Consider the following 27,360-nt stretch of genomic DNA (forward strand, 5'->3'; position numbering starts at 1 on the left):
TTGGGTCCTTACCGCGTTTCAAAATTGACGTAATGTTACCAACTAAAAAAGAATCAGGGACTAAAGAAGAGCATAAACACATCTGAAAAAGTAACTGCAAGTGATAAACTAATTCCTCCGAATCGGTGTTGAGGTGAAAAGCACTGATCCCGTCTATATCATAAGATTTCGATTTAAGTCTCTCTACACTTCTTTTGACACGGTCAACACTAACGGGAGGTACATGACCTTGAATGATTTTGTTAGGCAACAGATTAGAACAGAGCTTGGCAAAACAAAAATGAACCGCACATATCACTGTATCGAAAATGTTACTATAATGATTGATCCATGATACATTAGGGATTCGGTCAGCCGTAGGCGATCTATCAAACTTCGCGACATTGATCACTTTTTTCCACTGGCTAGGAGACTTAGGAAATTCAGCACCATTGTACCTAATTTTTCGAAGATAGCGTTTAAAATCAAGCTTTGTTCTTTGTTTAATATCGAAAACATTACCCCTTAAGGGGCGGCCGCAAGCTATCCAAATTTTTAGCCACAACTTAGCCCGATTTTTTATTGTTTTGAGCTCTGGGTCATTCTTCCAAATTGAACTTCTTGTTTTTGCTCTAAAGCGACATAGGGGAACAGCTACTTCTTCAGACCTCTTTAAGCACGATACAATGTGGCTATAATAAATATTAAGCTGAATTCTGGCTTGTGGGGACCCAACGCTTGTACACAACAGATTAAAAGGGACTTTAATCGTTGATAGAAGGCTAACAAGCGTAGAAAAATAAAGAGGCCAGTCAGCTTTGTTCCATTCTCTTTTAGAAATCCATTTTCTAGAATTGGGACGAAGGTTCTTCTCCGCAGTAGCATTAAGGGTAATATTTGTAGGCATGAATATATAATGAGTCGGAGGTAATAGGCTTGGGACTGTCTGTGCAGGATTTCGACTCTTGTTGATAGAAGAGCATCGCCAAGTGCTGAAAACCATGTTGTGACCAAGATGGGCCCAGGATTGCACAAAGCCTCCAACTTACTGGAGGTCCCAGGGACTTCTTGCTGTCCGGTTCTAAGCCGGCTTAAGCGCTTCGGTGTAGACTTGAGAAGATATGTTGGTCCCCATCCTGCACTGGTATCCGGGATCACTGCTTTTCTTGAGGCCAAAATAATTTCAAAGATTTAAAGAACATGAAAATTGGAACTTGGAATGTTACGACGTTAAAAAATGACTATCGCATCGACATTTTGACTGACGAATTCAGACGGTTTGAACTGGATTTATTAGGAGTTTCAGAAACTCATATCCCAGGGGTAGGAAGCATGAAATTAGGTGACATAGAATTTGTTTACTCAGGAAGGAAGGATGGGGTACATAGACAGGGAGTAGGGCTCATGATGAATAAGGAAGCTGCTAAGTCTTGTTTAGGCTGGGAAGGTATTAATAATAGAATACTAATTGCTCATTTTATGACTAAAAAGTTTAGGGTATCAGTTATAGTAGTATATGCCCCCATTGAACCAACTGATGGAGATACTAGTGACTCAGATGAATTTTACTTACAGTTACAGGAGCAAATAGACAGGGTACCAGGTAGAAATATGGTGTTTTTGCTAGGAGATTTTAATGCCCAGGTTGGTAGAAATAGGGATAGATGGTATCCTAGCCTAGGTAATTTTGGTGAAGGAAAAGAAAACAGTAATGGCTATAGGCTTTTGCAATTTTGTAGGTATAACAACCTAGTTATAACCAATACGGTGTTTGGTCACAAAATGGCCCATAAGTTGACATGGTATTCACGTGATGGTAAGACAGCAAACCTTATTGATTATGTTATTGTAAACAGAAGACTAGCAGGATCAATACAAGATACTAGGGTGTATAGGAGTGCCGTTATTGATGTTAAAAGTAAAGATCACCATCTAGTAGTGTCTAAGGTTAATTTAAAGCTGAAATTTCGGAAGAGTAACTCCCTCCCGGGAAGTTATGATGTTGGTAGACTTCAGGATGAAAATTTGAGAAAAAAATTCCAGGAACAGTTGAGTACTAAACTTGAGGGTTTAAAATTTGACAATGTGGAAGATGGATGGAATAATTTCAGAAAAACAATTTGTGAAGTTGCTGATGGTGTCCTAGGGAAGAGTACTAAGACAGCAACTAGGAATATTAGTGAAAAAGCTTTAGGTTTAATAGAGAGTAGAAGGGGTTTGTATAAGAATTATCTGAGCGATAGGTCGTATGAAAACAAAAGGAATGTAAAGAAAGTGGAGAAAGCATTAAAATATGAACTAAGGAGATGTGAAATGGAGGCGATGGATAAAATTGCTGAGGATCTGGAAGATGCGGCTAGACGGCATAATAGTAAAATATTATACTGGCATGTTAATAAATTGAAAGGGAGTAGCCGATCCGGACTAGTCCCAGTTAAAGATAGAAATGGGGTCACAATTAGTGATAAGGAAAAAGTTAAAGAAAGATGGGTGGAACATTTTGAGAATGTGCTAAACCGAGATACAGTTGCAGGAAAAGATATAGATGAAAATGAAAAAGTTTGTGATACCTTGGATGTGAAGGAAGATTTGTTTAGTGAGGAAGAATTAGCGACAGTACTAGAAGGATTAAAAAATAATAAGGCCCCAGGTGCTGATAGTATGATTAATGAGTTCCTTAAATATGGTGGCTCTGAGGTTAGGAATAAGCTACTGAAGATTATGAACATGATTTTTGAAAAAGGGGAAGTACCCAATGATTTTAGGAAAACCTTAATTAAACCACTGTATAAGAAAGGTGACAAGAGTGAATGTCGGAATTATCGAGGCATTAGTCTGGTCTCTGTAGGTAGCAAATTACTGAGTAATATGATACTTTTTAGACTGAGACATGCTGTAGACAAAGTTTTAAGGGAAGAACAATGCGGTTTTAGAAAAGGTAGAGGATGTGTCGACCATGTTTTCACTCTTAGGTTAATAATTGAGAAGTCCCTTCGTTGTCAAACACCTTTGGTCCTTAGTTTTATCGATTATGAGCAAGCTTTCGATTCTGTTGATAGAACAGCGTTAACAAAGGTCTTATCGTTATATGGTATACCAGAAAAATACATTAAAGTGATTTGCGCTATGTACGAGAATAATACTGCTGCGGTTAAGGTAGGAAATGAGGTTAGCAACTGGTTTTGTATTAAATCAGGAGTTAAGCAGGGTTGTGTTCTATCCCCCTTTATATGGATCATTTTGATGGACTTCGTCTTAAGGAGCACAGGAAAGGCAATTGGAGACCATGGAATCAAATGGGGAGGAAGAACGCTCCTGGACTTAGATTATGCTGATGATTTAAGCATATTAGATGAAAGTGTGAGCAAAATGAATGAATTTTTAGAGGTTTTACGAGTTCAGGGTGCTAAAATAGGCTTGAAAATTAATGTTAAGAAGACTAAGTCACTAAGGTTAGGAATAAGTGAAGATGAACAGGTGACCTTAGGTAACGAAAAGATTGATCAGGTTGGGAGCTTCAGTTACCTTGGTAGTATTATTAGTAAAGATGGTGGGAGCAGTGAAGATGTTAAAAGTAGAATAGCTAAAGCTCAGGGTGTTTTTTCACAGTTAAAAAAAGTTTGGAAGAATAGAAAGATAAGCCTACAAACCAAGATTAGAATATTGGAAGCTACAGTGATGACAGTGGTCAAATATGGCTCTGAAGCATGGACACTCCGAAAAGCAGATGAAAATTTACTAGATGTTTTCCAGAGAAATTGCCTACGGATTGTTCTGGGTACCCGGCTGACTGACCGTATTTCAAACAGTAGGTTGTACGAAAAGTGTGGTTCAATCCCGCTTTCTGGGGCTATAATGAAAGAAAGGTTGAGATGGCTAGGCCACGTTCTACGGATGAAGGATGACAGATTACCGAAGATTGTCCTTTATGGCCAACCGTCTGGGGCTACACGGAAAGCAGGTCGTCCTTGTCTGGGTTGGGAGGATGTCATAAATAAGGATTTAAAGGAAATGGGAACTTCCTGGGAGGGTGTAAAGAGGGAGGCTTTAAATAGATTAGGTTGGAGGAGGAGCGTGCGTAGCTGTGTTGGCCTCAGGCGGCTTGGTGCTGCAGTGAGTTATTAGTAGTAGTAGTATATATATATATATATATATATATATATATATATATATATATATATATATATATATATATATATATATATATATATTTAACAACTAAGCAAGCAACGAAATCGAGTTATTTTTTACATTCGCCACTCCAGATAGATTTCAGAGGCAACGCTATAGCGTTGTCTATAGTAAAGGCCATACGGCTCCAATGTTTAATTATTATTTTTTTCCAGAAGCACTAACGCGGAAAAGGTCGTCGTATAAAATTCAGAGGGGACTCATTCAATTGGAAATCTGAAGTTCTAGAGTCATTTCAAGAGTCAAAAGTGATCAGAGGGCAACTAGCCCCCCATGCGCTTTTTCCCCGAATGCATCCGATAAAAATTTTGAGATAGCTATTTTGTTGAAAATAATTCAAATATCATATAACAAAACTCAAGGGTAGGCACAACCCCCAGGACCCGGGGGAAAGGGTAGTAAGTTATGCCCTGGGGGCTTATTTGGTTCTTATAGAAGGGGTGCTCGTATTAACTTCAGAGAGGGTTCATTTGATTGGAAATTGAAAGTGCTAGTTTACTTTTAAAGAGTCAAAACAGATCAGAGGCAACTAGCGCCCCCTCTCTTAACGTTCATTTTTTCCAACAATATTCGATAAAAAAATTTTTTGAGATAGCCAATTTGTTAAAAATAGTTCAAAGATCATATAGAAGAAACTCTGGGGTTGACAAGACTCCTCAGTCCTGGGGACGGGTTTTATGTCATGGGGGCATATATGGTTCTTATACAGGGGATGCTCGTAAAAACTTCAGAGAGGGATCAATTGATTGGAAATTGAAAGTTTTAGTTTACTTTTTGAGTCAAAAGAGATCAGAGGGTAATTAGCCCCCCTCCTCCACGCCCTTTTCTCCCCAAACCCATCCGATAAAAATGTTAAGAGAGATATTTTGTTAAAAATAGTTTAAACGTTAGCTAATAAAACTCTGGGGTTGACGAAACCCCCCAGGCCCTAAAAATTCAAAATTCTAGTCCACTTTTTAACAATCAAAAGAGATCAGAGGGCGAATAGCCCCCCCCCACGCCATTTTTCTCCAAATCCATCCGATAAAAGTTTTGGAACTCCAGTTTGTTAAAAATAGTTCAAAGATCGTATAACAAAACTCCAGGCTCAACACAACCCCCCAGTCCTGGGGGCAGGTGTTGTAAGTTATGCCCTGAGGGTATATATGGTTCTTATAGACGGGGTGCTCGTAAAAATTTCAGTCAGGGATCATTTGATCGGAAATGGAAAGTTTTAGTTCACTTTTTAAGAGTCAAAAGAGATAAGAGGGTAACTGGGCCCCCTCATCCACGCCCTTTTCTCCCCAAACTCATCCGAAAAAAATTTCGAGATAGACATTTGTTACAAATAGTTCAAGTGTCAGATAATAAAAACTCTGGGGTTGATGAATCCCCCGAAGGCCCAGAAAAAGCGTTGTAAGTTAGGCCAAAAACGTTGTAACAAAAACTTTGGGATCGACAAAACCACCCACAGCTAAGGGGAAAGGCATTGCAAGTTATGCCCTGGGGGTATGTGTGATTAACATAGAAGGGATGCTCGTGTAAACTTCAAAGAGCGCTCATTTGATTGGAAAAGCCCCCCCCACCCTTTTTTTATCGAATACAATTTTTTTTTAATTTTGAGGTAGCAATTTTATTAAAAATAGTTGAAAGATCATATAACAAAAACTCCAGGATCGACTGAACTCCCTGAGGCCCGGGGGTAGGCGTTGTAAATTATGCCCGGGGGCAAATATGGCTCTGATACAAGGGATGCTCATATAAACCTAATAGAGGGCTCATTTGATTGGAAATTGAAAGTTTCAGTTCCACTTTTAAGTGTTAAAAGAGATCAGAGGGCCTATAGTCCCCCCACGCCCTTTTTTCCACAGACCCATTAGATAAAAATTTTGAGATAGCCATTTTGTTACAAATAGTTCAAAAATCAGATAATAAAACTCGAGGGTCGACAAAAACCCCAGGGCCCGGGGCCAGGTGTTGTAAGTTATGCCCTTAAGGTACATCTGATAAAAATTTCGAGATAGCCAATTTGTTAAAAAGTAGTTCAAAAATAAGATATTAAAAATATCTGGAGTTGACACAAACCCCCGGAGCCCAGGGGCAAGTGTTTTCAGTTATGCCCAAGTGCTTATTAGGGTTTTATGTAAGGGGAGGTCATATAAGCTTCAGAGGTGGCTAATGTGATTGGAAATTGAAATTTCTAGTTTTGCTGGGGGCTAGGGGTTCCTTCAAACCTTTAACCATATTTATTGGGTAACTCAAAATTTTGATAGCATTTAGAAAAAAAGGTGTGGGGGGATTGACTACCCTCTAATTACTCTTGACTTTTAGAAATGGAGCTAGAACTTTCAATATAAATTGAATGAGGCTTTTCCGAAGTCTATACGATTAACCCTTCGATAAAAACCTTATATATGAACAATGGACAGCTTGCATAAGTTACTGCCCTTTCACTGGGAGCAGCGGGGGTTTTGTAAAACCCCGAGGGTTAATTATTTTAATTACTTCACCTCTAAACTATTTCGAGCATAATGGCCATCTAAAAATTTAGATTGGATGTGTTTGGGGAGAAGAAAGCGTGGAAATGGGGGGGGGAGAGACTTGATGCCCTTCAATCACGTTTGATTCTTAAAAAGGCTCTAGAAATTACTATTTGGAATTGAATGAGCCCCTTCCAAAGTTTATAACACCACTCATTGCATATGAAGTGCCTCGGGAGAAAAATTGTAGCCTTTGTCCTTGGGGTTTGGGGGGAGGGAGGCTAGTCACCATCGGGTCACATTTGACTCTTAAAAAGGGAACTGGAACTCTAATCATTTTAGTGCCCTCCGAAGTTTATACGACCAGCTTTTCCTTGAAAACTTTATATGCCCCGGGGCAAAAATTACAACCCTTCCCCTGGGTTTTGGGGGTGGGGGTGTATGTGGACCCTGATGTTTTGCCATCTGATCGTTGGAATATTTCAAACAAAATGATTATCTCAAAATTTAGATCAAATGCATTTGGGGAAAAGAGGGTGGGGGGAGTATTTGCCCGCCGACCACTTTTGATGCCTCTTAAAAAGGTAAGTTTCATTTTCTAATCAAATGAACCACCTCCAACGTTTATATTGCCACCCCTTACAAAAAACCTTATCTGCACCCGAGGCATAACGTACAACACTTCCCCTGAGTTTTTGTTATTTGATGTTTAAGATATTTTGGACAATACAACTAATCTCAGAATTTTGATCAAACGCATTTGGGGAAAAAGGGGCCTTGGGAAGGCCCTCCGATCCCTTTTGACTCATAAAAAGGAAATTACTATCAAAAAATAGATGAAACATAAAACGAACTGAAATTAAATAAACAATCATAGCAAACAAACATGCCATAGGTACTAATATAAATAAATAAATAAATTTTAAAACGAGAGAAACTTAAATTGAATATGCAAATTAATTTTGAAACGAACAAAAATCACTGCAAACAAGTTTGAGTTTTGCCTCCTTCTTTCACTGTTAGAGTCTAAATTCTACTGCGTCATTGGCGCTTTACTGAAAACTGTATATGCGTTGACGGTCTCGGAAATTAAAAAATGAAATCAAACTGAATATTGGATATATAATTATATTAATTGTTGAAAGATAATCAGTTGAATATTTTATTTTGCAGTAATTTTTATTTGCATTTTTTATCCTGTAACAACTGGAAAAGAAATATTTGTAATATAATTCGTTTTCAGTGAAGCGCCAATGACGGAGTAGGCCTTAGACTTTTACAGCTAAGGAAAGGGGCAGTATCCAAACGGTTTGTTTGTAGTGAAACTATACTTTCCTTGAACAATCTTGGAAAGAACTATTAAAATTAAACCGAATATTTGATATATAATGATATTAATTGCTGAAAGCTCATCACTTCATAATTTAATTCTACTCTGATTTTTATGTTTATTTTCAATGTTTTAATAAGTACGAAAGAAAATACCTGTTTTCTTTAATCAGTAGTCAATAAATGACTTTAATCAATAAAATTCTTTAATCAATAATGTCATGCCAATGGTATCAAACAATTCGTGGTAATTTACCGTAAGTAAAGAGCGACCCAGCTCAATAGTAACCAAAACCCTAAAAAACGGAATTTTGATGCCAATAGATATATCAAAAGAATTGGGTTATTATGTTGTTTTGAAATATATAAGTTTCAGAGTTTTGTTTTACCCATCAAAGGCTACGAGACAGAAAATTTGCCAAATTTTCGCAAAAAGGAGGAAATACCACCTAAAAATAATAGAACCTTAATGAAAACCACCCATCAGATTCAGCGCATCAGAGAAAACTATTGTAGAGGTTTAAAGCACCTATCTGCAAAAATATGGAATATGATCAAAGACCTACTGGTCTTAGAACATCGGGAGAGGGCTCGTTTGAGCGGAAGTCAAAAGCTCTAGTCCTCTTTTCAAGGGAACAGAAAGATTAGAGGGCAGCTAGTCCCCCTCTCTTCCTTCTTTTTACTCGAAATCGTCTGATCAAAATTTTGAGATATTCATTTTGTTTAGTATAGTTGAAAAACCCAGTAACCATGCCTTCTGGGATCATGACCCATCAGAGCCCCTGGGGAAAGGTCTTTAAGTTATAAAATTCGCCCATTGATTACATATAGTGTTTGTTGTTGGGATGTATGTATACATTTCTGGGGGGAAACGAATTTTCTGCTAGGGGATTTTACATGGGGAAAATTTTCCATGTAGAGAGAAGTTGTAAGGGGTGAATTTTTCAGGAGATATTTGACACTGGGGGAATTTACCAGAATTCCAATGCGAAATTCTTTTTATGTCTTGCTTTTTCTCTTCTGACTCAATTTCACACGTGGATATGTTAAAGATAATTCTCCGGAGTGAATTTTCACCAGGATTGAAATGTCTAGAGGATATATTCGTGGGGAGGAGGGATTTTTCCGTGGAGTTGGGGCCAGGTTTCCTGGCATTAGTTAAAAACGATCAAAAATTAAATAGTAAAACAATTTTTTCAACTGAAAGTAAGGAGCAACATTAAAACTTAAAACGAACAGAAACTGTTAGATATATGAGGGAGGTTGCCCTCTCCTCAACGCTTCACTCTTTACGTTAAAGCTGGAATAATGTCCCAGTTCCTTACGAATGACTCCTGAAACACAAGGTTCAATTAATTAGAAGGTTTTTTTAAAACGCTTTTAAAACTTGTCAGGTTTTTTTATAATTAAAACTCTGCTAAAAGGCGACACATAAAGTGTTAGTAAACACAAATAGCAAGTAGAAAAATAGGAAATTTTTACTTAAAACAGTGGAACTTTAATCTTAATGAAAATTATGACCCTATATTCAAGGGCTGTCCTCAGCAAAACACAAATGAATATATAAGCAAATTTACATGAAAATAGGACCATTAAAACTAAAAACTTTTATTTTTTCAAACAGTCCTAGCATCCTCACTTCAACGAAGTTCAACCAGGAATCTTAAAACAGTCCTAGCATTCTTACTTCAACGATCCTTCTGCTCGTTGTTTGTGTTTATGATGGAAAGGCAGTGTGGTCTTCGTCGCTATTTAGTAAAGTTTTAGTAAACGAAATTGTTATACAAAATTCTCTTATTAGGAGCAAAATCAAGTAATTTCTAGTTTTAGTTTTTAAAAGGTTTTGTTACAGACCAATTGATTTAAATTGCTATTTTTTTTTCTAATTTAAGGGTAATCATGTATTTCAACCGCCCGCATATCAGCTATCACTAATTCAAGTACCCAAAAACTGTTATCTAATTAATCATTACTAAACAATGCCACAACTAAAACCACTTTTTAGTAACCCATCTCAAAACTTAAAGCAACCACCAAGATAGCAAGTAAATTAATCATCAAGTTGCTAAACAGGATTATCAAACAGTTCGTGGTAACAAACTGCAGTAAGGAGCGACCTGGTTCAATAGTAACCGAAACTCTAAAAATGGAATTTTAATACCAATAGCTACTTTAAAAGAATTACATTTTAATGCTAATTTTAAATATATAAGTTTCATCAAGATTAGTCCTACCCATCAAAAGTTACGAGCCTGAGAAAATTTGCCTCATTTTAGAAAATAGGGAGAAATACCCCCTAAAAGTCATACAATCTTAACGAAAATCACACCACAGATTCAGCGTGTCAGAGAACCTTGTTGTAGAAGTTTCAAGCTCCTATCTACAAAATGTGGAATTTAGTATTATTTGCCAGAAGACAGATCACGGATACGTGTTTATTTGTTTTTTTGTTTTTATTCCCAGGGGTGATCGTATTGACTCAGTGGTCCAAGAATGTCGCGAGAGGGCTCATTCTAACGGAAATTAAAAGTTCTAGTTCCTTCCTTACGTGACCAAAAAACTGGGGGGTGGGGGAACCTAAGCCCCCTCCCACGCTCATTTTCCCCAAAGTCACTGGACCAAAATTCTGAGATAGCCATTTTATTCGCCATAGTCGAATAACCTAATAACTATGTCTTTGGGGACGACTTACTACCCGCAGTCCCCGTGGAAGGGCTGCAAGTTATAAACTTTGACTTGTGTTTACATACAGTAATAGCTACTGGGAAGTGTACAGACGTTTTCAGGGGCATTTTTTGGCCTAGAGAGCAGAGTTGAGGGGAGGGGGTTACGTGGGAGGATATATTCAATGCAGGAACTTCTCTTGGGGGAAGAGAATTTCAATGAAGGGGGCGCAGGATTTTCTAGCATTATTTGAAGAAACAATGAAAAAATAAATATGAAAAGTTTTTTTCTACTAAAAGCAAGGAGCAGCATTAAAACTTAAAATGGATAAAGATTATTCCGCATATGAGGGGTTTACCTCCTCGTAATACCTCAATGTCAACTATTTATTTTACGGCCTTTGTGATTCAGAGGTCATTCTTAAGAAATTGGGACAAAATTTAAGCTTTAGTGTAAAGAGCGAGGTATCGACGAGTGGTGAACCCCTCCATATACGCAATATAAACATACGAATATAGAAGTTCGTTACGTAAGTTAATTCGTAAGTTACGTACATTTTCTATTAGTGAAAACATTTGTAAAAAATTAAAAGTTCTAGTTGCCTTTTTAAGCAATCAAAAAATTGGAGGGCAACTAGGCCTTCTCCCTCGCTCCTTTTTTCTCAAAATCTTCCGATTAAAACTATGAGAAAGCCATTTAGCCAAAAAAAAGAATTAATATGCAAATTTCATTTTAATAATTTATGTGCGGAGAGCCAAAATCAAACATGCATTAATTCAAAAACGTTCAGAAATTAAATACTAATTTCGTTTTAATTATGTAAGTGCGGAGAGCCAAGATCAAAACATGCATTAATTCAAGAACGTCCAGAAATTAAGTAAAAAAAAAAAAAAATTTTAAATGAAAGTAAGGAGCAACATTAAAACTTAAAACGAACAGAAATTACTCCGTATATGAAAGGGGCTTTTCCTCCGCAACATCTCGCTCTTTACAAAGTTTTTTATTGTCTTAAAAAGTAGAGTTGTGAGAAAGAGTCAAACTTTAGCGTAAAGAGTGAGGCGTTGAGGAGGAAAAGCCCCTTTCATATACGGATTAGTTTCTGTTCGTTTTAAGTTTTAATGTTGCTCCTTACTTTCATTTAAAAAAACTTGTTTTTTATTGAATTACATAATAAACCTCACTACTTGCTGTGATATAACTCATGTAGCCTATATTCAAAAGGTCCAGGAATTAAAGTTGTCAAGTCCACGTTTTAATATTATTAAGTATTAATGCCAAACATGACTGATACTTAGCATTTGCCAATGTAAGTCTGAACGAAGCTTTGATTCATGCAATGACTGAAATATTTCAGCTTTGTCTGATAAACTAAAAAAAAAATTATAGCAAGCTATAGTTCTGACAAAAGATGGTAAATTTTGTCGAGAAACATTTATCATGAGACGTTCCCTAGTAAAATTTATCTGGTGGTTCTAATTGGAGGTGAATTCCTTTGAAGTCTCCCTAGAAAATACACTTGTCTAAAAAAGGTAGGAATCTTTTTTTTATTATTTTCATCTTAAGGATTTTTAACAGATATATATGCAAGAGTATTAATAGTGAATTTTTACAGTGTATTGATAACGCAGCATAAATATATATAAACAGTAGCGAAACTTTAAATCTTATAATCTAAAGCAGGTAAACACGCGCCATTAGGGAGATTAAATAAAAAAAAAAGTTTTTTTAGCTTAAAGCTGCTTCCTCATCAACGCCCCGCTCTTTACGCTAAAGTTTGACTCTTTCTCTTAACTCCGCTTTTTAAAACAGTAAAAAACTTTAGCGTAAAGAGCGGGGCGTTGATGAGGAAGCAGCCCCTTTCATATACGAAGTAATTTCTGCCTTCTGGAAAAAAAAAATACAAAATTCCACATTTTTGTAGATAGTAGCTTGAAACTTCTACAATAGGGTTCTCTGATACGCTGAATCTGATGGTGTGATTTTCGTTAAGATTCTATGACTTTTAAGGGGTGTTTCCCCCTATTTTCCAAAATATGGCAAATTTTCTCAGGCTCGTAACTTTTGATGAGAAAGACTAAATTTTGATGAGAATGATGAAACTTGTATATTTAAAATCAGCATGAAAATCCGATTCTTTTGATGTATATTTTAGCATAAAAATTCCAGTTTTTAGAGTTTCGTTTACTATTGAGCCGGGTCGCTCCTTACAACAGTTCGCTACCACGAACTGTTTGAAACTGTTATAACCGTCTTACTGCATACCACCATATCTATAGACTTTGCTCTATTTTTAGGGAGGCAAAAAAAAAACAAAAAAACACACAAATTGAATTTAATTTACAGCTAAAAAATCATATTTTATATATATATATATATATATATATATTATAAATTTTTATATATTATATATATATATATATTATATATTAATATATTATTATATTATCATATTATATATATATGTATATTACATATATATATTATATATATATATATATATATATATATATATATATATATATATATATATATATATATATATATATATATATATATATATATATATATATATATATATATATATATATATATATATATATATATATATATATATATATTATATATATATATATATATATATATATATATATATATATATATATATATATATATATATATATATATATATATATATATATATATATATATATATATATGTATATATATTATATATATTATTATATATATATATATATATATATATATATATATATTATTTATATATTATTTATAATTATCACATATTTATATATTTATATTGATTATATTTATATATTTTTTGTACTGTTCTGGTTATCATCCAATGATATATGTCTTCTTCGTAAGTAACATAGTATCTTAGCTTCGGGGCTGTTGTTGCCTCGACAATTTTTTGCGAGGCACGTGTATGCCATGATATTATTCATATAGAGAGTAAAAGTAATGTTCAAACCACAGGTGTGTGAAAGTAGAGACATAGTGACAACTGTAAATTATAGTGAAGAAAATTAAAAATTTCGCTTCTAGCAAGGATGGAGTCAAAAGTAAATTAAAATTGAGATCGAAGGTCAAAAGCAAAAAACACGTAAATTGAAATACTGTTTAAAAAGATGAAAGTAAAAGTTAACGGACAAAGCGTATCATACCAAGTTAATAGGGGGAAAAATATTTTACCTGTGGTTTTTGGCACCACACCGAGACCATCTTGTCTATTTGTAGATATTACTGTCAAATTTTTAGACCATAAATATAGCAGAAAAATAAATACTGCCAAAGGACTTTCCTAATTCTTTTTTCACTTTCTTATTTAGAAAATACATCATTCCGTCCCTAAAAGTGTTGCAGTAGGGCTTTGATTGTATTTGCAGATTCGAACCAACTTTACAGTGGACAAGGACATCGGCAAAGATTCTATGTAAAGCGGCATCCCTATTATAGATTCCAGTTGGTTTTCACTAGAGATTGGCTTCCTTATTTATAGACCCTTGTGAACTATACTTTCAACATTGTCATTGTAACTTTCGACAACAACTCTACTAATTGTTGAAAAGAAATTCTTCAGTGCAATTGACTGTTAACTCTTTACACAGCTCACACACAGAAGATGATGAAGATTGTATTTCCACAAAGGTATCTCTTGCATTCAACGTAAAACTTTCCCAGACAGTCTTAACAATATTATTGGAACAAGCAACTAATAGTAATATGTATTACAGCCTAGCAACACATGTAAAAAATACCTTGTTTGGTCTTTGATCGGATTAAATAAAAAAAAACAAGTTTTTTTAACTGAAAGTAAGGAGCGACATTAAAACTTAAAACGGACAGAAATTACTTCGTATATGAAAGAGGCTGCTTCCTCATCAACGCCCCGCTCTTTACGCTAAAGTTTGACTCTGTCTATCAATTCTTCTTTTTAAAACAGTAAAAAACTTTAGCGCAAAGAGCGGGGCGTTGATGAGGAAGCAGCCTCTTTCATATACGAAGTAATTTCTGTCCGTTTTAAGTTTTAATGTCGCTCCTTACTTTCAGTTAAAAAAACTTGTTTTTTTTATTTAATTTCTGAACGTTTTTGAATCAATGCATGTTTTGATTTTGGCTCTCCGCAGAGGAATAATTAAAACGAAATTTGCATTTTTTTTTTTTTTTGGCTAAATGGCTTTCTCATAATTTTGATCGAATGATTTTGAGAAAAAAAGAGCGGGGGAGGAAGCCTAGTTGCCCTCCGATTTTTTGGTTAATTAAAAAGGCAACTAGAACTTTTAATTTTTTACGAATATTTTTATTAGTAAGAGATTTACGTAACTTATAAATTAGCTTACGTAAAGAACTTTTGTATTCTCATATTTTTATTACATATATGAGGGGGTTCGCCCCCTTGTCAGATCCTCGCTCTTTACACTAAAGCTTAAATTTTGTCCCAATTCATTAAGAATGACCCCAGAATCACAAAAGCCGTAGAATAAATAGTTGAAATTACTAAAAATACTTTAACGTAAAGAGCGAGGTATTAGGAGGAGGTGAGCCCCTCAAATGGGTAATAATTTCTGTTTGTTTTAAGTTTTAATGCTGTTCCTTACTTCCAGCTGAAAGTACTTTTTCATATTTATTTTTTCATTGTGTTTTTAAATAATGCTAGTAAATCCTGCGCTCCCTTCATGGAGATTTTCATCCCCCATGACAAATTATCGATGGAAAGTTCCCCCAGCATATCCCCCTCTTCTCAACCCCTCCCCCAACCATAAAAATCCTCCTGAAAACGCCTGTACACTTCCCAATAACCATTACTATATGTAAGCATTGGTCAAAGTTTGTAACTTGTTGCCCCTCCCATGGGGACTGTGGGGGAGTAATTCGTCCCTAAAGACATAGTTATAAGGTTTTTCGACTACGCTGAATAAAATGGCTATCTCAGAATTTTGATCCGTTGACTTTGGTAAAATAATTAGCGTGGGAGGGGGCCTAGGTGCCCTCCAATTTTTTTGGTCACTTAAAAAGGGCACTAGAACTTTTCATTTCCGTTAGAATGAGCCCTCTTGCAACATTCTAGGACAACTGGGTCGATACGATCACCCCTGGGAAAAAGAAAAAAAACAAAAAACAAAAAAACAAAAAAACAAAAAAACAAATAAACACGCATCCGTGATCTGCCTTCTGGCAAAAAATACAAAATTCCACATTTTTGTAGATAGGAGCTTGAAACTTCTACAGTAGAGTTCTCTGATACGCTGAATCTGATGGTGTGATTTTCGTTAAGATTTTACGACTTTTAGAGGGTGTTTCCCGCTATTTTCTAAAATAAGGCAAATTTTTTCAGGCTCGTAACTTTTGATGGGTAAGACTAAACTTGATGAAACTTATATATTTAAAATCAGCATTAAAATGCGATTCTTTTGATGTAGGTATTGGTATCAAAATTCCATTTTTTAGAGTTTTGGTTACTATTGAGCCGGATCGCTCCTTACTACAGTTCGTTACCACGAACTGTTTGAAACACCTTGCCCTATGTTGACTCCTTCTCATCATTGGTGTCGATCGATCGCATTATATCAAAAATTGCCGTTAAGAGCCGAAGGCAAACATTTGGAATATTTTTTATGTAATTTCTGTTCGTTAAAACTTTTAACGGTGCTCATTGTTTTCGTCCCAGGTAAAAACTTGACTCCCAACTTAAATGAGGTATCCCAGGGTCTTAAAAAGCCCTTCTGTCCTGGGCAAAAAAATTCTGGGTACACAGCCAAATGTTACTTGTTCTTCTCAAGTGGTGTGCCTTTCTCAACCTCGTATTGTAATCGAGTTTGTTTGTTTTCTTATTAGTCCCGTATACACTTGCTTTGAAAGGGTCTCGCAGGTTTCTTTTATTTGAACTCTAATTAATTTTCCATTGTGCTTAGAAATTTCTTGCCTTCTTTTCCACATGCAGTCAAAGTTTGACCGACACTCCATGCACGCAACCTTGTCTCTTGCTTTTGGTTTGTTCGTATTATCTTGTCAGGCTTCAGTTGAACATTCCCAAACTACTGAACCATCAATTAGAAATAAATCTTATGCGAACATAAACAGATTTTGAAGGCGAGTTTCTAAGCTACAAGTCCATTCCCTTTAAACCTGGTTTAATTCAAAGCGCTCTTTTTAAATCCAAAATTACTAAAATTAAGAATTAAACGATAAAAAAACAACTCTACGCTTTTTACTTGTAAATTTGGTTTTCGGTATCTACGACTGAAACTAAATAGCGCTTAAATCAACCATTTCTTTATTGAATTAAATACAAAAAAAACTAGTTTTTTTTAACTGGAAGTAAGGAGCGACATTAAAACTTAAAACGAACAGAAATTACTCCGTATATGAAATGGGTTGTCCCCTCCGCAGTCCCTCGCTCTTTACGCTAAAGTTTGACTCTTTGCCACAATTCTACTTTTTAAAACAATTAAAAGCTTTAGCGTAAAGAGCGAGGGACTGCGGAGGGGACAACCCATTTCATATACGGAGTAATTTCTGTTCGTTTTAAGTTTTAATGTCGCTCCTTACTTCCAGTTAAAAAAAATAGTTTTTTTTTGTATTTAATTTCTGAACGTTTTTGAATTAATGCATGTTTGATTTTGGCTCTCCGCACATAAATTATTGAAATGAAATTAGTATATTAATTTTTTTTTGGCTAAATGGCTTTCTCTTAGTTTTGATCAGACGATTTTGACAAATTAGGGGTGGGGAAGGAGGCCTAGCTGCCCTCCAAATTTTCGGTTACTTAAAAAGGCTACTAGAACTTTTAATTTTCAACGAACGTTTTTATTAGTAAAAAATATACGTAACTTAAGAATTAACTTACGTAACAAACTTTTATATTCTTATATTTTTATTATGTGTACAAGGGGGTTTGTACCCTCGTTAATACCTCGCTCTTTACACTAAATCGTAAGTTTTGTCCCAATTCTTTAAGAATGACCCCTGAATCAAAAAGGCCGTAGAATAAATAGTTGAAATTACTAAAAATATTTTAGCATAAAGAGCGAGGTATTTAATACACCCCCAAGCCAAAAAATCCCCATGAAAACGTCTGTACACTTCCCAATAACCATTACTGTAAGTAAACACTGGTCAAAGTTTGTAACTTGCAGCCCCTCCCCCAGAGATTGTGGGGGAGTAAGTCATTCCCAAAGACATAGTAATTATGGTTTTCGACTATGCGGAACAAAATGAATATCTTAAAATTTTAATCTGTTGACTTTTGGAAAAAATTAGCGTGGGAGGGGGCCTATTTGCCCTCCAATTTTTTTATCACTTAAAAAGGGCACTAGAACTTTTCATTTCCGTAAGAATGAGCCCTCTTGCGACACTCTAAGACCACCTGGTCGATACGATGACCCCTGGGGAAAAGAAAAAAAACAACAAACAAACAAATAAACACGCACCCGTGATTTGTCTTCTGGCAAAAAATATGAAATTCCACATTTTTTTAGATAAGAGCTTGAAATTTTTGCTATAGAGTTCTCTGATATGCCGAATGCGATAGTGTGATTTTCGATAAGATTCTATGACTTTTAGGGGATGTTTCCCCCTTTTTTTTCCAAAATAGGGCACATTTTCTCAGGATCGTAACTTTTGATGACAAAGACTAAATTAATTGAAACTTATATCCGTTTTTTAGAGTTCCGTTTACTATTGAGCTGGGTCGCCCCTTACTACAGTTCTTTACCACGAACTGTTTGAAAAGAAAATAATTCGGTATTTCGGGGCTTCTGACATTATTACTCCTTTGCGGAAGTTAGGCTCAAAATTGAAAAAGGATTATATTTTTTCTCTGTGCCCCTTCCACCTCTTAGTTCGTTTATTTTCCCGTTAGTTTTCACCTGTTTTCGCTTTATAGTTGTGTTATCTCTTAGCAGTTCTTTCGTTAGTTGAGTTATGGTTGTGGTATATATGTTTTATCGCTCGTATAGTTGTGTTATTTTCAAATTATACTCCATAATAGAGAGGCTCCGAACACCCAGCATTGTATATTAAGCTCTGAATTTGACGTTTTTTTTCTAACGTGACCAGATTCGTCCTGCGCCCTTTTCATTTAATTTTTTTCCCCCATGGCATATTTCTCCAAGGAAAGATCCTCCCACATAGCCCCCTCCCTCAACCCTACCCCCAAAACCCCAAAAAAATCCCCCTGAAAACGCCTGTACAGTTCCCAATAACCATTATTATATGTAAACACTGGTTGAAGTTTGTAACTTGCAGCCCCTCCCCCAGGGACTGTGGGGGAGTAAGTCATCCCCAAATACATATTTTTTATGATTTTCGACTATGCTGAACAAAATGGCTATATCAAAATTTTGATCCGTTGACTTTGGGAAAAAAATGAGCGTGGGAGGGGGCCTAGATGCCCTCCAATTTTTTTGGTCACATAAAAAGGGCACTAGAACTTTTCATTTCCGTTAGAATGAGCCCTCTTGCGACATTCTAGGACCACTTGGTCGACACGATGACCCCTGGGAAAAAAAAAACAAAAAAAACAAACAAACAAATAAACACGCACCCGTGATTTGTCTTCTGGCAAAAAATGCAAAATTCCACATTTTTGTAGATAGGAGCTTGAAACCTCTACAGTAGGGTTCTCTGATACGCTGAATCTGATGGTGTCATTTTCGTTAAGATTCTACGACTTTTAGGGGATGTTTCCCCCTATTTTCCTAAATAAGGCAAATTTTCTCAGGTTCGTAACTTTTGATGGCTAACACTAAACTTGATGAAACTTATATATTTAAAATCAGCATTAAAATGCGATTCTTTTGATGTAGCTATTGATATCAAAATTCAATTTTTTAGAGTTTTGGTTACTATTGAGCCGGATCGCTCCTTACTACAGTTCGTTACCACGAACTGTTTGAAAGTAGGAAAATCCCCAAGTCTTTTCAGGAGAAGGAAAATACAACATGGACTGTCTCAGACTGAATTGAGCGCCGAATCATGCACAACCAAAAGCAGGGTTTTAAAGCATGAGTTGCTACCAGTCTAGTACCTTTAAACCTGATTTAATTAAACCACTCCATTTAAGGACGGAATTAAAATTTTAAATTAAACGATAAAATATAACGACTCTATTCTATTTGCATACCAATTCGGTTTTTACTATCTACGTCTGAAGCTGAGTTTTGTCAAAATCAGCCATTCCGTTACTGTGAAGTTGGAAAATGCGTAAATCTTTCGAGGAGAACGAAATACAACTTAGACTGTCTCAGAATTGAGCACATGGGACCTCAGCGAAGTCAAAATAAACGACTTATATGACTTTTCGGAAATCAGGGGAGTTGACTAACCCCCCTTCGAGCCACTCCTGCATCCAATAACAATACACCCATACCGATACGCATAGTTTCGATACATCTGACACCGATACAGCGTACAATCCATTCCTATGGGTATATGAGGGGGGGGGGGGTCATATAATCACTAAAACCCTAGATATTGGACCTTTGAACTATGTTGAACAAAATTACTATCTCATAATTTGATTGGATGACTTTGGGGGAGGTGGCCTTTAGGGAGGTGGCTTGTAGCCCTCCAATCTGTTTAGTCACTTAAAAATGCCACTAAAAAATTTAATTTCAGTTCGAACGAGCTATTACAAATCTCTCTATGATGTTTTGGTTAGCCTCTAGCCTGCTAAAAAAAAAAAAAAAAAAAAAAAAAAAAAAAAAAAAAAAAAAAAAAAAAAAAAAAAAACGGGAGACAGATCAGTGTTGCACTGATGATTTCACTTTACAAGGTTTTCGACCATGCTGATTCCAATGGTATGCCTTATATTTCCATTTGACGGTAATTTTGAGGGGTTTCAGGCTTTTTTCGAAATCACAATAAATTTCTTTTCGCAATAAACTTTTACTTTTGAGACGAACCAAAATAATAGTTGCCATTCCGGAACTAGAGTCAGATGGCAATTTTTTTCCACTAGGTGTTTTTTTAAACGCGTTTTTTACTTTTGGCTACTATGGGCTGTGGTTCGCTCTTTAATAGGATGCAGCTACCACTGCAACCATGTTCGGCAAATTGAATGGTACGATAAACTTGAACAAAAGACTAAAGATAATTTTGACAAATGCATCTTTGTTCATATGCAACAGAAAGTTGATAACATTAGAAAAAAATTTAGAACTGACAAATGAAAAGGAAAAAATAACACTGAGATCAGATATAGGCAAATATTGATCTATTACACTGTGGGTCTATATCTGGATAGTCAAGGGACATTGGCAATACAATATTTTTTCCTCCGAATTATTGGGACGCCAACTGCCCCCCCGAAACAACGCGACTGCTTGCAGCAGAAGCAAAGATTTGTACATCCACCGATTCATTAATGTCAAATCTATCCGTTTACCTATCAAAAAATGGTTTGTAGGAGGGGGTCAACAATTCAAATAAAATAGATTTTTTGACAGCTGGAATAATAATTACAAATAAATTCTTTATTAATAATTTATAAGTGTGGGTGGGGGCTGGAACCCAAAACCTCCTCTCCTGTGCAGTCCCTGTATTATAATATAAGTGATTTTTTATTATAATCAATATTCTGACTGATATTTTTAAATTTTATTTCTTCAGAGAGAGAAGGGGCAATTCCTTATGGCATCGGTGGCTGCCTTAGTGAATACGATCAAATATTTGAACAGAAGATGATATCAATATAAATATTTTCTATTCGCAACCTGAAGTGAAGAATATAATAACATACACTTACCATCTTTTGTTTGAATCATCGGTTGAATCCATGGTATCTATTTATCCCTCAATTAATGTACTTTCTTTCGATTAATTAAAATGGGAATGATGAATTGTTGAAAATTGGGCGTTCTTATATGACAGGAAGTATTTCCCGTTCTTCGTCTAATTGTCACCTAATTTGCAAAGATTCTCCCATATTCTCTAGGGCAGTGCTGCAACAAGTACTCCAAATTTGTACTTAAGTATCAAGTATTAAGTACTCATTGTTTTTTTCTACTTAAATATCAAGTAATAAGTATTTTCCAAATTCTTACTTAAGTATCAAATATCAAGTACTTGCCAAAATTGTACTTAAGCAATACTTCAAGTACTACTTCAAGTATTTATTATATATATATATATATATATATATATATATATATATATATATATATATATATATATATATATATATATATATATATATATATATATAGATAGATAGATAGATAGATAGATATATATTTGATATAAAGCGCCACGCTACCTTTTTTAAAAACCATTCTGAAGGCTTCTTAGCCCCTTCCCTTGCTTATAAAATGTCCCCTGTCATTCATCTCTTGGAAATCTTAATCAAGAACCAGAATTTCCGTTTTATCGTTTTTAACCACTTCCCTTGTTCGGCTGGTACACACCCAATGAAGTCCAAGAAAATAATCTTAGCCAATTTTCAACACAACGGCTTGAAAGGATAAGACGCAAAATATTTATGTGCAGTCAAAAAACTCTTGATTGGATCAGACATATCACATGACAGGATTAACACAGTGTACGTAGAGTTGAACTTCTGGCGATTAGTGTTCAATGAAATCTGGCACGTTTGAAAAAATACAGGGTTATTCTGAAACACGTGGGAATGATGGAAAAAATATTGAAAGTATTGTTTTCCATTGTTTGGCTGGTACACCCCCAACGAAGTCCAAAAAATAATCTGAAGCAATTTTCAACACAACAGCTTGAAAGAAAAAGACATTCAAAACAATTAAGTGCAGTCAAAAAACTCCGGATTGGATCAGACAGATCACAAGAGAGGATTAACACAGTGCACTTAGAGTTGAACTTCTGGCGATTAGTGTTCAGTAAATCTGGCACGTTTGAAAAAATACAGGGTTATTCTGAAACATGTTGGAATGGTGGAAAAAATATTGAAAATAGAAAAATAAATTTTGGATTGGCTTTAAAACAGATAAAAGGTAATAAAGTAGTTTATTCTCTGATTCAATAAGTAAAAACCTTAGCAACGAAAAACTCAAATTTCAAAGTAAGGAGCCAAGTGAGTCAGTTGCAGACTTTCTTAACAAGAGAATTTGAAGCTCAATAATCAAAAATCAAAAATCAATTGATGGCATGTCTCGCCCTCGGCACCTTTACAAGAAAACTGCCTCAAGTTTTCAAGTTAAATTTCAGACACGCTATGAAAATGTATGGCATCTATATCCTTTGGCTGGTTTTCACTCAAGCAAGCCGCATGGTGTGTAGTCAATTCAGATGGTCAGTAAAACTCCCTAAAAACATATATTACAAAATCACGGGCCTGCAGCAAGTCCGCTGATTCAGACGGATTCCATACGGCTGGTCAAACTGCAGAATGAATGAGTGAACCAATGAATGAACTTCATTATCCGTGGAAGTATAAAAAACACAAAGTACGGAGTGTTATAAATAAACAAAAACAAAAACGATAAACAGCAAGAAAAAAAATTCAAACTAACAAAAGACAACATGGACTAATTAACCAGTATCAATATGGAAAAAAGGCTGCAGAGGGTCGTAAACGTGAATTAAGTAGATAGTATTTTTACATAAATCATCACTGGAAGACCGAATCTAAGAAGGCATGTCTATTAAACCAAATCGAGCAATTATTTTTCTGTTTTGGTGACATCTAGGAAGCTGGAGAAGGATTTTGCAATATCTGAAATAAGCCGCATGTAGAGTAAGGGGATTTTTCTTACGAAACAGATGAGCCATGCCAGATAAAAACAAAAGCACAGGGGCGCAATAAGCGTTATAAATCAAGCACAAACCGTTGCGGCTGATCCGGTCGGAATTTAATGTAAGAGCTCTGAGACATGATATCCTCCTAAATATCAAATTTAATTTAGATCAGATCTAATTTTTCCAAATTAACCGTCCTCCTACTCCCCCCCAGATGGTCGAATCGGGGAAATAACTATTTCAGATTTAACCTGATGTGGTCCCTGATGCGCCTGCCAAATATCATCGTCCTAGCTTATCTGGAAGCATTGCTGCAACAAGTATTCCAAATTTTTACTTAAGTATCAAGTATTAAGTACTCATTGTTTTTTCTACTTATTAAATAAAAAAAGCTTATTTTTTTAGCTGAAAGTAAGGAGCGACATTAAAACTTAAAACGAACAGAAATTACCCCGTATAAAAAATGGTTTGTCCCCTCCGCAATACCTCGCTCTTTACGCTAAAGCTTTTAATTGTTTTAAAAAGCAGAATTGTGGCAAAGAGTCAAGTTTTCAATTGTTTTAAAAAGTAGAATTGTGACAAAGAATCAAACTTTAGCGTAAAGAGTGAGGGATTGCGGAGGGGACAAACCATTTTATATACGGGGTAATTTCTGTTCGTTTTAAGTTTTAATGTCGCTCCTTACTTTCAGCTAAAAAAATAAGTTTTTTTTATTTAATTTCTGAACGTTTTTGAATTAATGCATGTTTGGTTTTGGCTCTCCACACATAAATTATTAAAATGAAATTTGTATATTAATTCTTTTTTTGGCTAAATGGCTTTCTCTTAGTTTTGATCAGACGATTTTGAGAAATAAGGGGTGGAGAAGGAGGCCTTGTTGCCCTCCAATTTTTCGGTTGCTTAAAAAGGCAACTAGAACTTTTAATTTTTTAACGAACGTTTTTATTAGTAAAAATTATACGTAACTTATAAATTAGCAACTTACGTAACAAACTTTCATAATCTTATATTTTTATTATGTATACAAGGGGGTTTGTATCCTCGTTAATACCTCGCTCTTTACGCTAAATCTTAAGTTTTGTCCTAATTCTTTAAGAATGACCCCTGAATCAGAAAGGCCGTAGAATAAATAGTTGAAATTACTAAAAATACTTTAGCATAAAGAGCGAGGTATTTATCTCCTCCTAAACACCTCGCTCTTTATACTAAAGTATTTTTAGAACCCATCATATGCGTTATAATCTCTGTTCGTTTTAAGTTTCAATGCTACTCCTTCCTTTCATTTGAAAAAACGTTTTCATGTTTATTTTTCATTGTTTTCTAATTGTAATGCTAGAAAATCATGCGCCCTTTTCCTTAAATTTTTCTTCCCCCATGACAGATTCCTCCAAGGAAAGATCCTCCAACATAGCCCCCTCCCCTCAGCCCCACCCCACAAACAAAATAAAATCCCCCTGAAAACGTCTGTACACTTCCCAATAACCATTACTATATGTAAACACTGGTCAAAGTTTGTAACTTGCAGCCCCTCCCCCAGGAATTGTGGGGGAGTAAATCATCCCCAAATACATAGTTAGTATGGTTTTCGACTATGTTGAACAAAATGGCTATCTCAAAATTTTGATCCGTTGACATTGGGAAATAAATTAGCGTGGGAAGGGGCCTAGATGCCCTCCAATTTTTTTGGTCACTTAAAAAGGGCACTAGAACTTTTCATTTCCGTTAGAATGAGCCCTCTTGCGACATTCTAGGACCACTTGGTCGATACGATGAACCCTGGGGGGAAAAAAAAACAAATAAACACGCACCCGTGATTTGTCTTCTGGCAAAAAATACAAAATTCCACATTTTTGTAGATAGGAGCTTGAAACTTCTACAGTAGGGTTCTCTGATACGCTGAATCTGATGGTGTGATTTTCGTTAAGATTATATGACTTTTAGGGGGTGTTTCCCCCTATTTTCTTAAATAAGGCAAATTTTCTCAGGCTCGTAACTTTTGATGGGTAAGACTAAACTTGATGAAACTTATATATTTAAAATTAGCATTAAAATGCGATTCTTTTGGTGAGGCTATTGATATCAAAATTCAATTTTTTAGAGTTTTGGTTACTATTGAGCCGGGTCGCTCCTTACTACAGTTCGTTACCACGAACTGTTTGAAATATCAAGTAATAAGTACTTTCCAAATTCTTACTTAAGTATCAAATATCAAGTACTTGCCAAAATTGTACTTAAGTATTACTTCAAGTACTACTTCAAGTATTTATTCTATATATATATATATATATATATATATATATATATGTATATATATATATATATATATATATATATATATATATATATATATATATATATATATATATATATATATACATATATATATATATATATATATATATATATATATATATATATATATATATATATATATATATATATATATATACATATATATATATTTCTGATATCAAGCCCATGCTACCTTTTTTTAAAGCCATTCTGAAGGCTTCTTAGCCCCATCCCTTATCTATAATAAAATATCCCCTGTCATTCCTCTCTTGGAAATCTTAATCAAGAACCAGAATTTCCATTTTATCGTTTTTAACCATTTCCTTTGTTTGGCTGGTACACACCCAATGAAGTCAAAAAAAAAAAATCCGAACCAATTTTCAACACAACGGCTTGAAAGCAAAAGACTTTCAAAACAATTGAGTGCAGTCAAAAAACTCCTGATTGGATCAGACAGATCAAATGACAGAATTAACACAGTGCACTTAAAGTTGAACTTCTGGTGATTAGTATTCAGTCAAATCTTGCACGTTTGAAAAAATACACGGTTATTAAGAAACCTGTGGGAATGATAAAAAAAATATTGAAAATATTTTTTCCCTTCTTTGGCTGGTAGACACCCAACGAAGTCCAAAAAATAATCTGAACCAATTTTCAACACAACGGCTTGAAAGAAAAAGACTATCAAAGCAATTAAGTGCAGTGAAAAAACTTCTGATTGGATCAGACAGATCACATGACAGGATTAATACATTGCACATAGAGTTAAACTTCTGGCGATAAGTGTTCAGTAAATCTGGCACGTTTATAAAAATACAGGGTTATTCTGAAACATGTCGGAATGGTGGAAAAATATTGAAAATAGAAAAATGAACTTTGGATTGACTATAAACAGATAAAAGGTAATAAAGTAGTTCATTCTCTGATTTAATAAGTAACAACCTTAGCAGCAAAAAAAAAAAACTCAAATTTAAAAGTAAGGAGCCAAGTGAGTCAGTTGCAGATTTTTTTAATAAGAGAAATCAAAGCTCAATAAAAAGGAGCAGCAAAAATCCACAGTTTTGGCAGCTAGCTGAAGGTCGCTGGCTCTCAGCGTGCTGAAAGAAAAGAAGAGTACGGAAATGAAGTCTTGATTCACACTTTGATGACATATCTTGCCCTCGGCACCTTTACAAGGAAATGGCCTCAAGTTTTCAAGTTAAATTTCAGACACGCTATGAAAATGTATGGCACCTATATCCTTTGGCTGGTTTTCACTCAAGCAAGCCGCATGCTGTGTGGTCAATTCAGATGGTCGGTAAAACTCCCTACAAACATATATTATAAAATCACAGGCCTGCAGAAAGCCCGCTGATTCAGACGCATTCCATACGGCTGGTCAAGCTGCAGAATGAATGAATGAATGATTGAATGAACTTTATTATCCGTAAAAGTACAAAAAAAAACACAAAGTACGGAGTATTATAAATAAACAAAAACAAAAATGATAAACAGCAAGAAAAAAAATTCAAACTAACAAAAGACAACATGGACTAATTAACCAGTATCAATGTGGAAAAAAGGCTGCAGAGGGTCGTAAACGTGAATAAAGTAGATAGTCTTTTTGCATAAATCATCACTGGAAGACCAAATCCAAGAAGGCATATCTATTAGACCAAATCGAGCAATTATTTTTTTGTTTGGGTGCTATCTAGGAAGCCGGAGGAGGAATTTACAA

At 35.1% G+C, this 27,360-nt stretch overlaps 1 protein-coding gene across 1 annotated transcript in view; it reads right to left on the minus strand.

Annotated features, from left to right (window-relative positions):
* The window catches only part of LOC136038830 (procathepsin L-like), a 216,970-nt gene that overhangs the window by 84,521 nt on the left and 105,089 nt on the right, over positions 1 to 27,360 (minus strand). The window lies entirely within an intron of this gene.

This window comes from Artemia franciscana, chromosome 2 (genome assembly GCF_032884065.1).
Source record: "Artemia franciscana chromosome 2, ASM3288406v1, whole genome shotgun sequence".
Taxonomy (NCBI): domain Eukaryota; kingdom Metazoa; phylum Arthropoda; class Branchiopoda; order Anostraca; family Artemiidae; genus Artemia; species Artemia franciscana.